The sequence below is a fragment of the Geotrypetes seraphini genome, chromosome 1, assembly GCF_902459505.1.
Source record: "Geotrypetes seraphini chromosome 1, aGeoSer1.1, whole genome shotgun sequence".
Taxonomy (NCBI): domain Eukaryota; kingdom Metazoa; phylum Chordata; class Amphibia; order Gymnophiona; family Dermophiidae; genus Geotrypetes; species Geotrypetes seraphini.
The window spans coordinates 169296962-169309489 of record NC_047084.1 but is presented as its reverse complement, the minus strand read 5'-3'; the positions used below and the strand labels follow the sequence as shown (position 1 = coordinate 169309489).

Below are 12528 nucleotides of genomic sequence, written 5' to 3'. Positions count from 1 at the left end.
GGGCCCGAGGCACATGCCTACTGGGCCTACCCTTTAATCCGGCCCTGGGTGATATGAGAAACAGAAGGTAATCCCAGCAAATGTGCCACAAGAGCCCTGAGGGATATCCTCTAATGCAGTGGTTCCCAACCCTGTCCTGGAGGACCACCAGGCCAGTCGGGTTTTCAGGATAGCCCTAATGAATATGGATGAGTGAGATCTGCATATAATGCAGGTGCCAGGCATGCAAATCTGCTCCTTGCATATTCATTAGGGCTATCCTGAAAACCCGACTGGCCTGGTGGTCCTCCAGGACAGGGTTGGGAACCACTGCTCTATTGGATAACAAATGAACAACCTACAGAAGAAGAAAACAAGGACGATGTATGATTTTAAAGATATTATACAAGAGAATTCTATGGCTGTAAAGGCTTTGTTAAAAATGTTTTCTGTGTATCAAAACTCACATATTTCATCTTTGGTATAAATCCCTCAAAAGTGTCTTACTGTATCTCAAAATGCTTCAATCAGACATAGAAAGATAGTTCTAGAACAGAAGAGGCAAAGGCAAGATACAAGGGTTGATTCATACTGTAAGTCATAGAAACATAGAAAGATGACAGCAGATAAGGGCTACAGCCCATCAAGTCTGCCCATACCATTGACCCACCCTTTTAAGTCTACTGGCCCCTAAACTTTACTGACCTGCTCTATTAAGTCTATATCCTAGCAACCCTATTCATTGGTATGACCCTCGCAGTGATCCCACATAGGTATCCCATTTATTCTTGAACTCTGGGACACTGCGGGCCTCGATCACCTGTACTGGAAGCTTGTTCCAATGCTCTATCACTCGTTCCGTGAAGAAGTACTGCCTGACGTCTCCACGAAACTTCCCTCCCCTGAGTTTGAGCGGATGTCCTCTTGTGTTTGAGGGTCCTTTGAGAAGAAAGATATCATCTTCCACCTCGACTCGTCCCGTGATGTACTTAAATTTCTCAATCATGTCTCCCCTCTCCCTACGCTCCTCAAGAGTATAGAGCTGCAATTTGTTCAGTCTTTCTTCGTACGAGAGACCCTTTAGCCCCGAGACCATCCTGGTGGCCATCCGCTGAACCGACTCAATTCTGAGCACATCTTTACGGTAATGTGGCTTCCAGAATTGCACACAGTATTCCAGATGAGGTCTCACCATGGCTCTGTATAATGGCATCATGACCTCAGGCTTCCTGTTGATGAAACTTCTCTTGATACAACCCATCATCTGCCGTGCCTTAGATGAAGCCTTCTCCACTTGAGTGGCAGTCTTCATGTCTGCACTGATGATCACTCCCAAGTCTCGTTCTGCTGCAGTCTTGGTCAGAGTTTCTCCATTCAAGGTGTAAGTTCTGCATGGATTTCCATTTCCGAGATGCATGACCTTACATTTCTTGGTGTTGAAGCCCAGCTGCCAGATAGAGGACCAACTTTCTAAAGTACGGAGGTCCTGTTCCATAGTATCCTGTAGATTGTAGCCGTTTACAATATTGCATAGTTTGGCGTCATCAGCGAATAAGGTTACCTTGCCTTGAAGCCCTTGAGTCAAATTCATAATGAATATGTTGAAGAGGAGTGGACCCAGGACTGAGCCCTGTGGCACTCCGCTGGTCACTTCCGACGTTTTAGAGAGGGTACCGTTAACCATCACCCTCTGAAGTCTGCCACTTAGCCAATCTTTAACCCATGCAGTTAGCGTTACTCCTAACCACATTGATTCCATCTTGTTCAGCAGTCTGCGATGTGGGACGCTGTCAAAAGCCTTGCTGAAATCAAGGTATACGACGTCTAAGGACTCTCCCGAGTCCAGCCTTCTTGTTACCCAGTCAAAGAAGCTGATAAGATTGGACTGGCAGGACCTACCCTTGGTGAATCCATGTTGACTGGGGTCCCGGAGATTCCCCTCATTCAAGACCGTATCTAATTTATGCTTCATTAGTGATTCCATGAGTTTACACACTATTGAAGTGAGACTCACCGGTCTATAGTTCGCAGCCTCAGCCTTGCAACCCTTTTTATGCAGAGGAACGACGTTGGCTGTTTTCCAGTCCAACGGAACTTTCCCCGTGCTTAGTGAGAGATTGAAGAGCACGGCCAATGGTTCCGCCAGAACATCTCTTAATTCTCTAAGCACTCTTGGGTGTAAATTGTCCGGTCCCATGGCCTTGTTCTCCTTGAGCCTTGTTAGTTTGCTGTAGACATCTTCAGGTGTGAACTCAAAATTCTGAAAAGGGTCTTCCACAATTTGTTTTGTCTTCAACTGTGGTCCATGTCCTGGTGCCTCACAGGTGAAGACCGAGCAGAAATATTCATTTAGTATTTCGGCTTTTTCAGAATCCGCCACCGCGTAGTTTCCGTCCGGTCTTCTAAGGCGTACTATGCCATCTGTGTTCCTTTTCCTATCACTAATATACCTGAAGAAAGATTTGTCCCCTTTTTTAATGTTTTTTGCCAAAGTTTCTTCCACTCGAAGTTTGGCCTCCCTAACCGCTGTTTTGACCACTGCAGACCTGGTCTTATATTCTATTTTAGTTTCCCTTTGCTGCGTACGTTTGTAGGAAAGAAATGCTGTTTTCTTCTCCTTAATGAGGTGCGAGATCTCCTCAGTGAACCATTGGGGTTTATTGTTTCTTTGCCGTTTGTCTATCGATTTTATGTAGCGATTAGTAGCTTCGTGTATGGATGATTTCAGGTACAACCACATAGCATCTACACTACCGGTCTCTGCTTGGTCCTGCAGCGTCTGATGGACGAAATCTCCCATGCGTGTGAAGTCGGTGCCCCAGAAATTAAGTACCTTTGTTTTTGTGATTGATTTAGGGAATCCTTTCCTAAGGTTGAACCATACCATGTTATGGTCGCTGGAGGCTAGCGTATCTCCTACCAAGACCTCTGAGTCATGGTGACTATTTTTTTTTCTCTCAAAAATGTGCCATCACTGGAAATCTAATATACATGTTTGAAAGTGTGTGACATGTACTTCTTAATGTTGCCACTTGATGAGAGATGAGTGCAGCTGTCTCTGTTAGGAGAGAAGCAAAAAACATGACATTTGAAATCATTGTTTTATTGTGGCATACAGCGTACAACATGAACAACAAAGTACAAACTGTTAACATCCTTCAAAGTAGTCTCCCAGGTTGCCTTGTGTGTCATCTAGTTTGCGAAGGACACGCTGCTCGGTTTAGTAAAACAGCTAAAATTTATTACTTGTTTGTTAATAAAACAATGATTTCAAATGCCGTGTTTTTGCTTCTCTCCTACCAGAGACCGCAGCACTCATCTCTCATCTGGTGGCAACTTTAAGAAGTACCGTATTTTCGCGGATATAACGCACACCCGTGTAAAACGCGCACACGGGTATAGCGCGCAGAAATCACGATGACATGTACAAAAACTTTTGTATACCGCGCTCACGGGTATACCGCGCATGATGCCCGCCGCTCCTTTCGCCCGCCCTGACTTTCCGTGCGCTGTCCCGACTCTCCGTTCACCCCCCCTGACTTCCGTGCACTGCCCTGACTTTCCGTGCGCTGTCCCGACTCTCAGTTCACCCCCCCTGACTTCCGTGCACTGCCCTGACTTTCCGTGCGCTGTCCCGACTCTCCGTTCACCCCCCCTGACTTTCCGTGCACTGTCCTCCCTTGAAGTCCTGTCCCCCCTTGAAGGTCTGTCCCCATCCTGAAAGCCTGATGCCCCCCCCGACGTCCGATACATCCCCCCCCCGGCAGGACCACTCGCACCCTCACCCCGAAGGACCGCCGACTCCCCAACAATATCGGGCCAGGAGGGAGCCCAAACCCTCCTGGCCACGGCGACCCCCTAACCCCACCCCGCACTACATTACGGGCAGGAGGGATCCCAGGCCCTCCTGCCCTCGACGCAAACCCCCCTCCCCCCCAACGACCGCCCCCCCAAGAACCTCCGACCGCCCCCCCAGCCGACCCGCGACCCCCCTGGCCGACCCCCACGACCCCCCCACCCCCCCTTCCCCGTACCTTTGGTAGTTGGCCGGACAGACGGGAGCCAAACCCGCCTGTCCGGCAGGCAGCCAACGAAGGAATGAGGCCGGATTGGCCCATCCGTCCTAAAGCTCCGCCTACTGGTGGGGCCTAAGGCGCGTGGGCCAATCAGAATAGGCCCTGGAGCCTTAGGTCCCACCTGGGGGCGCGGCCTGAGACACATGGTCGGGTTGGGCCCATGTGCCTCAGGCCGCGCCCCCAGGTGGGACCTAAGGCTCCAGGGCCTATTCTGATTGGCCCACGCGCCTTAGGCCCCACCAGTAGGCGGAGCTTTAGGACGGATGGGCCAATCCGGCCTCATTCCTTCGTTGGCTGCCTGCCGGACAGGCGGGTTTGGCTCTCGTCTGTCCGGCCAACTACCAAAGGTACGGGGAAGGGGGGTGGGGGGGTCGTGGGGGTCGGCCAGGGGGGTCGCGGGTCGGCTGGGGGGGCGGTCGGAGGTTCTTGGGGGGGGCGGTCGTTGGGGGGGGAGGGGGGTTTGCGTCGAGGGCAGGAGGGCCTGGGATCCCTCCTGCCCGTAATGTAGTGCGGGGTGGGGTTAGGGGGTCGCCGTGGCCAGGAGGGTTTGGGCTCCCTTCTTGCCCGATATTGTCGGGAAGTCGGCGGTCCTTCGGGGTGGGGGTGCGAGTGGTCCTGCCGGGGGGGGATGTATCGGACGTCGGGGAGTCGGCCGGGCAAGAGGGCTTGGGCTCCCTCTTGCTCCGATCGTGGATGCGGGTGCGGGTGGGAGCGCGTGCGAGCGGTCGTTCGGGGTGGGGGTGCGAGCGGTCCTGCTGGGGGGGTGAATCGGGCGTCGGGCGGGGTGGGAACTATGTTTAAAAACTTTTGTATACCGCGCTCAGGCATATAACGCGCGAGGGGTATGCGCGGTAGGTAAAAACGCGTATAACGCGCGCGTTATATCCGCGAAAATACGGTACTTGTCACACACTTTCAAATGCCAGTGTTTGTGCATTTTTGAGAGAGAAAAAAATAGTTGCCATGACTTATGAATCAACCCTCATATGTTTCCCATGAAAATGAGGATATGAAGCTGAACTGGGAGAGATTTTAAACGTAAGGAAGTACTTCTTTACAGAAAGGGTTATGGATCTATGGGACAACTTCCCAACAGGTGCAAAAGCAGTTTAATTTAGGGCTAGCTTAACCATTAAACTAGGCAGTTGCCTAGATCAGTAACTTCTTAGAGATGGAGTCAAAGCAAAACAATACATCCTGACAGCCATACAAATGTAAAGAACCATCAAGGCACACTTTGGCCCACAGGGAAGGTAAATAATTTTCAAGGGATGGTGTGCATCTATCAAAGAAGGGAAGACATGTCTTTGGCAGCAGGCTGGCTAATCTACTGAAAAGGACTTTACACTCCAAGTGATGGGGCAGGGTGAGTATTAGCCCTCAGGTAAGTAAATCACTGAATACCTTTACACGGATGGGAAAAGGGGCCAATGTGTGGAAAGCAGTATATACTAATGCTTGAAGTATGGGAAACAAGATTCTGGATCTAGAAGATGAGTTGGATATAGTGGTGATTACAGAGATGTGGTTCACGGAGAACCATGACCAGGATGTAGTTATACCAGGCTAAAACCTGTTCAGGAAAGACAGGGTAGGAAGAAAAGGAGGGGGAGTAGCATTATACGATAAAGATCATATTAAAACCACACAATTGCAGGATTTGCAGGGCAAGAAAGAGGCATCTGTTCAAGAATTAGGCACGATATTATAGAATGTTATAATTTGTGTGTTCAGCTCCTGAAAATTGGGTGCCAGCATTTACATCTCTAGCAACAAACACATCCCAATTTGAATAATGCTCTGGCCTGTATTGGGAGCCAATGTACTGTATTTTTCGCTCCATAAGGCGCACTTTTTTTGGGTGGAAATAAGGGTGCATCTTATGGAGCGAATACCCTAAACCCAGTACCTTTTTTTAAATTCTGGTGCCCTCCAAGCTCTCTTATCTTGTGACAGAGTGGTGCACAGGGCTGCCTGCCTGGTCCTGCGCTGCTTCCTATGAGAACTGATGGCAGCCATTAGTTCTCGCAGGAAGTGGTGCAGGACCAGGCAGGCAACCTTGTGCGCCACTCTGCCACAAGAGAAGAGGACTTGGAGGCAGCTATGTCCAGCAAGGGAGGGCATCAAAATTAAATGTCTAGGTGTGGGGAGAGACCGGGGCCTGCCTGCCCTGCCAAATTAAAAAAGGTACTGGGAAGGGAGGCCTGCCTGCATGCCACTAGACCTGCCCTGTACCCTGTCCTGGCCTACCACTAGACCACCAGAGGGGGGAGACGGGGGACAGGGCATAGGGCAGTTTCTAGTGGCAGGGTACACCATTTGGTTCAGATTTTTTTTTTCTTGGATTTTCCTCCTCTACATGTAGGTGCATCTTATGGTCAGGTGCGTCTTATAGAGCGAAAAATACGGTAATTTCTGGTTAAAAAAAATGGAAAGATGATCAAATTTCTTTAGATTACATATCAGATGCACTGTGGAATTTGGGATCATTTGTAACTTTTTGAAATTTTAATAGAAACAAAAGTTATAAATTATCCATTTTTAGTGAAGTAAATATGAAGCCTTTTTCTTAATATAAAATAGTGTTTTAAGGTGGGAAGATCTCTCCTTATTGAATATGACCATTGGTTTTTTTTATTCTCAAAATCTAAAAAAGATTTAAAAAATGCCAAAGCCCTGTGGAATAACAATGATCAACATTTTGGATTATAAAGTTTTCTATTTCCCTTATTGAATGTCTTTTGATAGGTTTAATAAGATTTGGGACATTCAAAGTTATTTTTTAGCTTTCATTCAATATTTGACCTTTCATTTCAGCCATAAGACTATAAATGAAGCCACAAGGAAGAGTTAGGCAGATTCATTATTTCTGTCTGCTGAGACCAAATGCTGCCACTGAGTACAACCCTTTTAATACAGTTCAGCTGTTCAAAGAAGGAAGTCTATTTCTCTGTCCAAATAGTTTTTGTTTAATGCTGTTTTGAAATTTTTAGGGAATTTAGGTGTTTATTTGGAAGAAATTTGCTTTAAGACGAAAGCATTGCCCTTTTAGGTATGTGATCCTTGCTGCTCTTTTTATAATTTAAAACACTTGGGGCTCCTTTTACAAAGGTGCGCTAGTGGTTTTAGCACGCGCTAGCCGCTACTGCCTCCTTTTAAGCAGGTGGTAATTTTTCGGCTAGTGCGCGCTAAAAACGCTAGCGCACCTTTGTAAAAGGAGCCCTTGGTTTAAAATTTCAACACTTGTTGTGTCAGCAGTTTTCTCATCCATATGCACGTCTGTTTTGCAATTGCGTTTAAATTGCTGTAACCATTTGCCTGAACACACCTATATAAATCTACAGTTTGACACCTCTTATATGTAATTTTTATCATATTCTGCACTATTTACACATTTTTTACATGTACGTTTTAGCAAGCATCTTATGCATATCATTTAGAATATCATTTATTACATAAATGTGATTGTTTTATGATTTTAGTCAATCTTAATTATTTTTTATTATTAACTGTATATTATGTAATTGGTATTAGACCCCTTGTATGTATCAAGTTAGGATAATAACTGGTATCAAACTGTACTTTAGTTATAGCAGATCATAACCTGGTAACTGTTTATTATGTATGTTTCACCTGTAACCCGTCTAAGCTCTTTGGAGACAACGGGATAGAAAACTAAATAAATCTATCTAATTGGTATTGATTGTGCATGTTTATAATTTGCAAAGTTGTTTTAGGATTTATACAATTTCAATGTTAGTACTGTAAACCAAGCATGGATGTTATTTAAAAATTTCATTGTGGAAGTCCAGCCCCAGAACTGATGTTTTCCAAGTATTAGCAAAGGTAGAAAGAAGAGGAAATGAGAGCTGGCATGGTTAAAAAACGACGTGAAAGAGGCTATTAGAGCCAAAAAAACATCCTTTAAAGCAGTGTTCTTCAACCACCGGTCCACGGACCGGTGCCGGTCCACAGAAATTTCCTGTCGGTCCACAGGGCCAGTATGTGTATCAGGTCCAAAACTGTGTTCTTTAACTGCCGGTCCGCAGTGCGATCGATGCATTGTTAATAAGATTATATTGTGTGTATATATGAATGGAAAAAATGTGGTGTATATGAATGGAAAAAATAGTGTTACAATTAGGACTATGGGGGCAGGGGCTGGCCCACAACTTAGCCCAGTGTTCTTCAACCGCTGGTCTGTGGACCGATGCAGGTCCACAAAATAATTCTTTTATTTCTGCCGGTCCATAGGTGTAAAAAGGTTGAAGAACACTGCTTTAAAAAGAATGGAAATGGGATCCATATGAAGAAAATAAGAAGAGACACAAGCACTGGCAAGTTAGATGCAAAGCACTGATAAAGAAAGCTAAGAAAGTATATGAAGAGAAACTTGCCAAAGAGGCAAAAACTCATAACAATTTTTTTAGGTATATCAGAAGCAGAAAATCTGTGAGGGAATCTGTGGGACCCTTGGATAATCAAGGAGCAAAAGGAGTGCACAGGGAGGTTAAGGCCATAGTGGAGAGACTGAATGAATTCTTTGCTTTGGTCTTTACAGAAGAAGATAAAGAGATCTACCTGAACTGAAAATGGTTTCCAAGGGTGATGATGCAGCGGAACTGAAAGAAATCTCAGTGAATCTGGAAGATGTACTAAGCCAAATCGACAAATTAAAAAGTGATAAATCACCTGGACCGGATGGTATACATCACAGGGTAATAAAAGATGTCAAACATGAAATTGCTGACCTGCTGTTAGTGATCTGTAACTTGATGCTAAAATTGTCTTTAGTACCTGAAGATTGGAGGGTGGCCAATGTTACGCCAATTTTTTAAAAGGGCTCCAGGGGATATCTGGGAAATTACAGATTGGTAAGCCTGACTTCATTGCTGGGCAAAATGGTGGAAACAATTATAAAAAAACAAAATTGTAGAACAAATATGATTTAATTGTAGACAGAGTCAGAATGGGTTCAGCTGAGGGAGATCTTGCCTCACTAATTTTTTTTACTTCTTTGAAAGTATGAATAAACAAACATATGGATAAAGGTGAGCCAGTTGATGTAGTGTATCTACATCCGGGCTTTTAGTTCCTCATGAGAGGCTCCTGAGAAAATTAAAGTCATAGGATAGATGGCAAAGTTCAGTTGTGGATTAGGAATTGGTTATCAGATAAAAAATAAGAGGGTAGGGTTAAATGGTCATTTTTCTCAATGGAGGAGAGTAAATAGTGGAGTGTCACAGGGATCTGTACTGGACTGATGCTATTTAACTTATTTATAAATTATATGGAAATTGGAACGATGAGTGAGGTGATTAAATTTGCAGATGGCACTAAAACTGTTCAAAGTTGTCAAAACGCATGCGGATTGTGAAAGACTGGGCATCCCAAGGGCAGATGAAATTTAATGTGGAGAAATGTAAAGTGATGTACATTGGGAAGAATAACCCAAATCACAGTTACTGGATGCTAGGGTCCACCTTGGGGGTAAGGGCCCAAGAAAAGGATCTGGGGGTCATTGTAGATAATACAATAAAACCTTCTGCCCAATGTGCGGCAGCAGCCAAAAAAAGCAAACAGGATGCTAGGAATTATTAAAAAAGGGATGGTTAACAAGACTAAGAATGTTATAATGCCCCTGTATCGCTCCAAGGTGCGACCTCACCTGGAGTACAACATTCAAATTCAGGTCTCCTTATGTCAAGAAAGATATAGTGGCACTAGAAAAGGTTCAAAGAAGAGCCACCAAGATGGTAAAGGGGATGGAATGCCTCTCGAATGAGGAAAGACTAAAACGGTTAGGGTTCTTCAGCTTGGAAAAGAGATGACTGAGGGGAGATATGATTGAAGTCTACAAAATCCTGAGTGGAGTAGAATGGGTTCAAGTGGATTGATTTTTCACTCTGTCAAAAATTACAAAGACTCGATGAAGTTACAGGGAAATACTTTTTTTTTAAACCAATAGGAGGAAATTTTTTTTTACTCAGAATAGTTAAGCTCTGGAACGCATTGCCAATTGTTTAATCTAACAAAATTCCTTAAAACCTCATTTTTTGTTTCTGCTGGCTTTAGTCACCTTTTCCCAGAGATTTTCAACATATGCTAGAAAGGGATGTGCAAGGAAAAGTAAAAGCAGCACACAAGTGACCAAAATAACTCAGAAAATGTAAAAACGTTTTGTATAAAATCAGTAAAAAACTTGAACTTAAAAAAAAAAAAAAAGTAAAAATAAACTTTAAACAATGTGTCCCAATTGGGGAGGGGATTAAATGCCAGGGAAAACAGAGGAGGCGTGACCTAGTGTTTAGAGCCACAGTCTCAGCACCCTGATGTTGTGGGTTCAAGCCCTATGCTGCTCCTTGTGACCCCGGGCAAGTCACTTAATTCTCCATTACCCCAGATACGCTAGATAGATTGTAAGCCTGCCAGGACAGAGAGGGGAAAATGCTTGAATACCTACCTGAATGTAAACTGCTTAGACAACCTCCATTGATAGGTGGAATATAACTAAATAATAAATAAGTCTCACTTGTTCCTCAAAGGAGAATTAGTTGATTAGGCCTATTATTACCAGCCCTCCCCCATCCTTACTAACCTTGCCAGTGAAAGTTAATAGCACCATCATCTTCTAGTCTTTCCTAATGCCTTTTTGCTGAGAAACCCCCCCCCCCCCAAATAGAATGATTTTATTGTTATTAAAGAGGAAACTAACTTGATATGCTGTAATACAAATATTCTGGGTTTAGAAGTGATGAAAGAGTTCATACTACGAGTCCTAAAGAATAAGCGGCTAGGAGCTCTGGCAATGAAGTGCCATGCAAGACATAGCAGCACATGGAATATATTACCATATGAAGCCACCAAGGCCCAATCCTTCTGGAGTAAAGGGCAGACAGGAAAAGGAGAGCCCTGAGCAGAAACAGGGAGCAAGTTACTTGAATTTGGTGACCTTTATTCCTGTTCCAGGATGCCTTCCAATTCTATAGCCTTGACATTAAATACACCAATCTTCCACAAGATGGCAGCATGAGCTTGGCCTTGTTAAACATGGTTCAGCAGCACTAACCATCAGATTTCACCTCTCTCAGTAGCAGGTTAAAGGGACTTGCTAGCATTCAAACATCAGAAAAAGAAAAGCAGAAATGCCTAAATAAATCATGTGGCTATATGTACCATAACTATTACCACTACTATTTATCATTTAGACTTCTCCCTCCGTATTCACGGGGAATACGTGCGGACCATAGGCGCAAATATGAAAAAAAACGCGAATAACATTTTATATGTTATTCGCGGTTTTTAGAAAACACCGTCATTTTTATTATTGAAACTGCGAATAACAGCGATGTCAGGGCTTGGAGCAGGCAAGCAGCGATTTCCAACGATTTCCAGCGATTTCCAGCGATTCACAAATGGACTGATCAGTGGGAATATTTTTAAATTTTAGTTTGTTATTGTTGGAATTAGAAAAGGTAGATAGAAGAGTGATGAAAATGATAAAAGGAACTGGACAACTTCCCTATGAGGAAAGAATACAGCGGCTAGGGAAGGCCTGCTGGCTCAACTGACAGGGGGATGGGTAATACACCTGCCGTGATCAGATACACATATGGTGAAATTGGCAGGATGGGTGCCCACTTCTTCCTGCTGCTGACACCTCTCCCCCCCCCCCCGGAAGCAGCTCAGCATGATGGATGCCCATCCTCTTGCCACCACCCCACACTGAACACCCACCAACCTCCCTCCCCCCCAAAGCAGCCTGGCAGGAGGGATGCCTACTCTCTCCTGCCGCCAGCCTCTGAACAACACCCCTCACCCCCCGAAGCCTTAAGTATCTGGCAAATCGGAGTCTTAGTCCATTCCCAAAGGCCTAAGACTCCAATTGGGCCAGGTGCCTAAGGCCCCTCCTATGGGAGGTGTCTTAGGCATCTGAGCTAATTAGGGCCTTAGGCCTCTCCTCGGTGCATCCCAGATTGCACCAGGAAGGACTATCATTTTGGAGTGGTGGGCCTTCCAGCTGGAATTTCTTCTAACAGGTACAGGGGTGTGAGGCATGGAGGGGTGGGAAGGTTAAGGTTTGCGGGTGGCAGGGGTTCCGGGGTGGGGTCAGGTGGGTGGCAGGAGGGAGTGGGCATCCCTCTTGCCAATTTCACTGTGTCAGGGGGTCCCCTGCTGCAGCCTCTCAGATGATCATGACAGGGGTATTTTCCCCTCCCCAATCAGCTGAGTTGACAGGCCTCACTGAAGCTGCGGCTTCAGGGAGCCCTGCCAGCTCAGCTGACTGGGGAGTCCCTTGCCGTGATCAGCTGATGGCAAGGGACCCCTCAATCAGGCACCAGTTAGAGAATAGGGGGGGTAAGCAGGGTTAGGCATCTGTCCATTAAGGCAGATGCAATTTTGTATATGACGCCAGTGTGTGATTCTCAGCCGCTTCTTAAGCGGCTGCCGAGACCGGTGTCCTATACAGAAT

General features: G+C 45.4%; 1 protein-coding gene across 4 annotated transcripts in view; it reads right to left on the bottom strand.

Moving 5' to 3' along the window:
• The window catches only part of RAPGEF2 (Rap guanine nucleotide exchange factor 2), a 651997-nt gene that overhangs the window by 473321 nt on the left and 166148 nt on the right, over positions 1-12528 (bottom strand). The gene's annotated exons all lie outside the window — the stretch shown is intronic.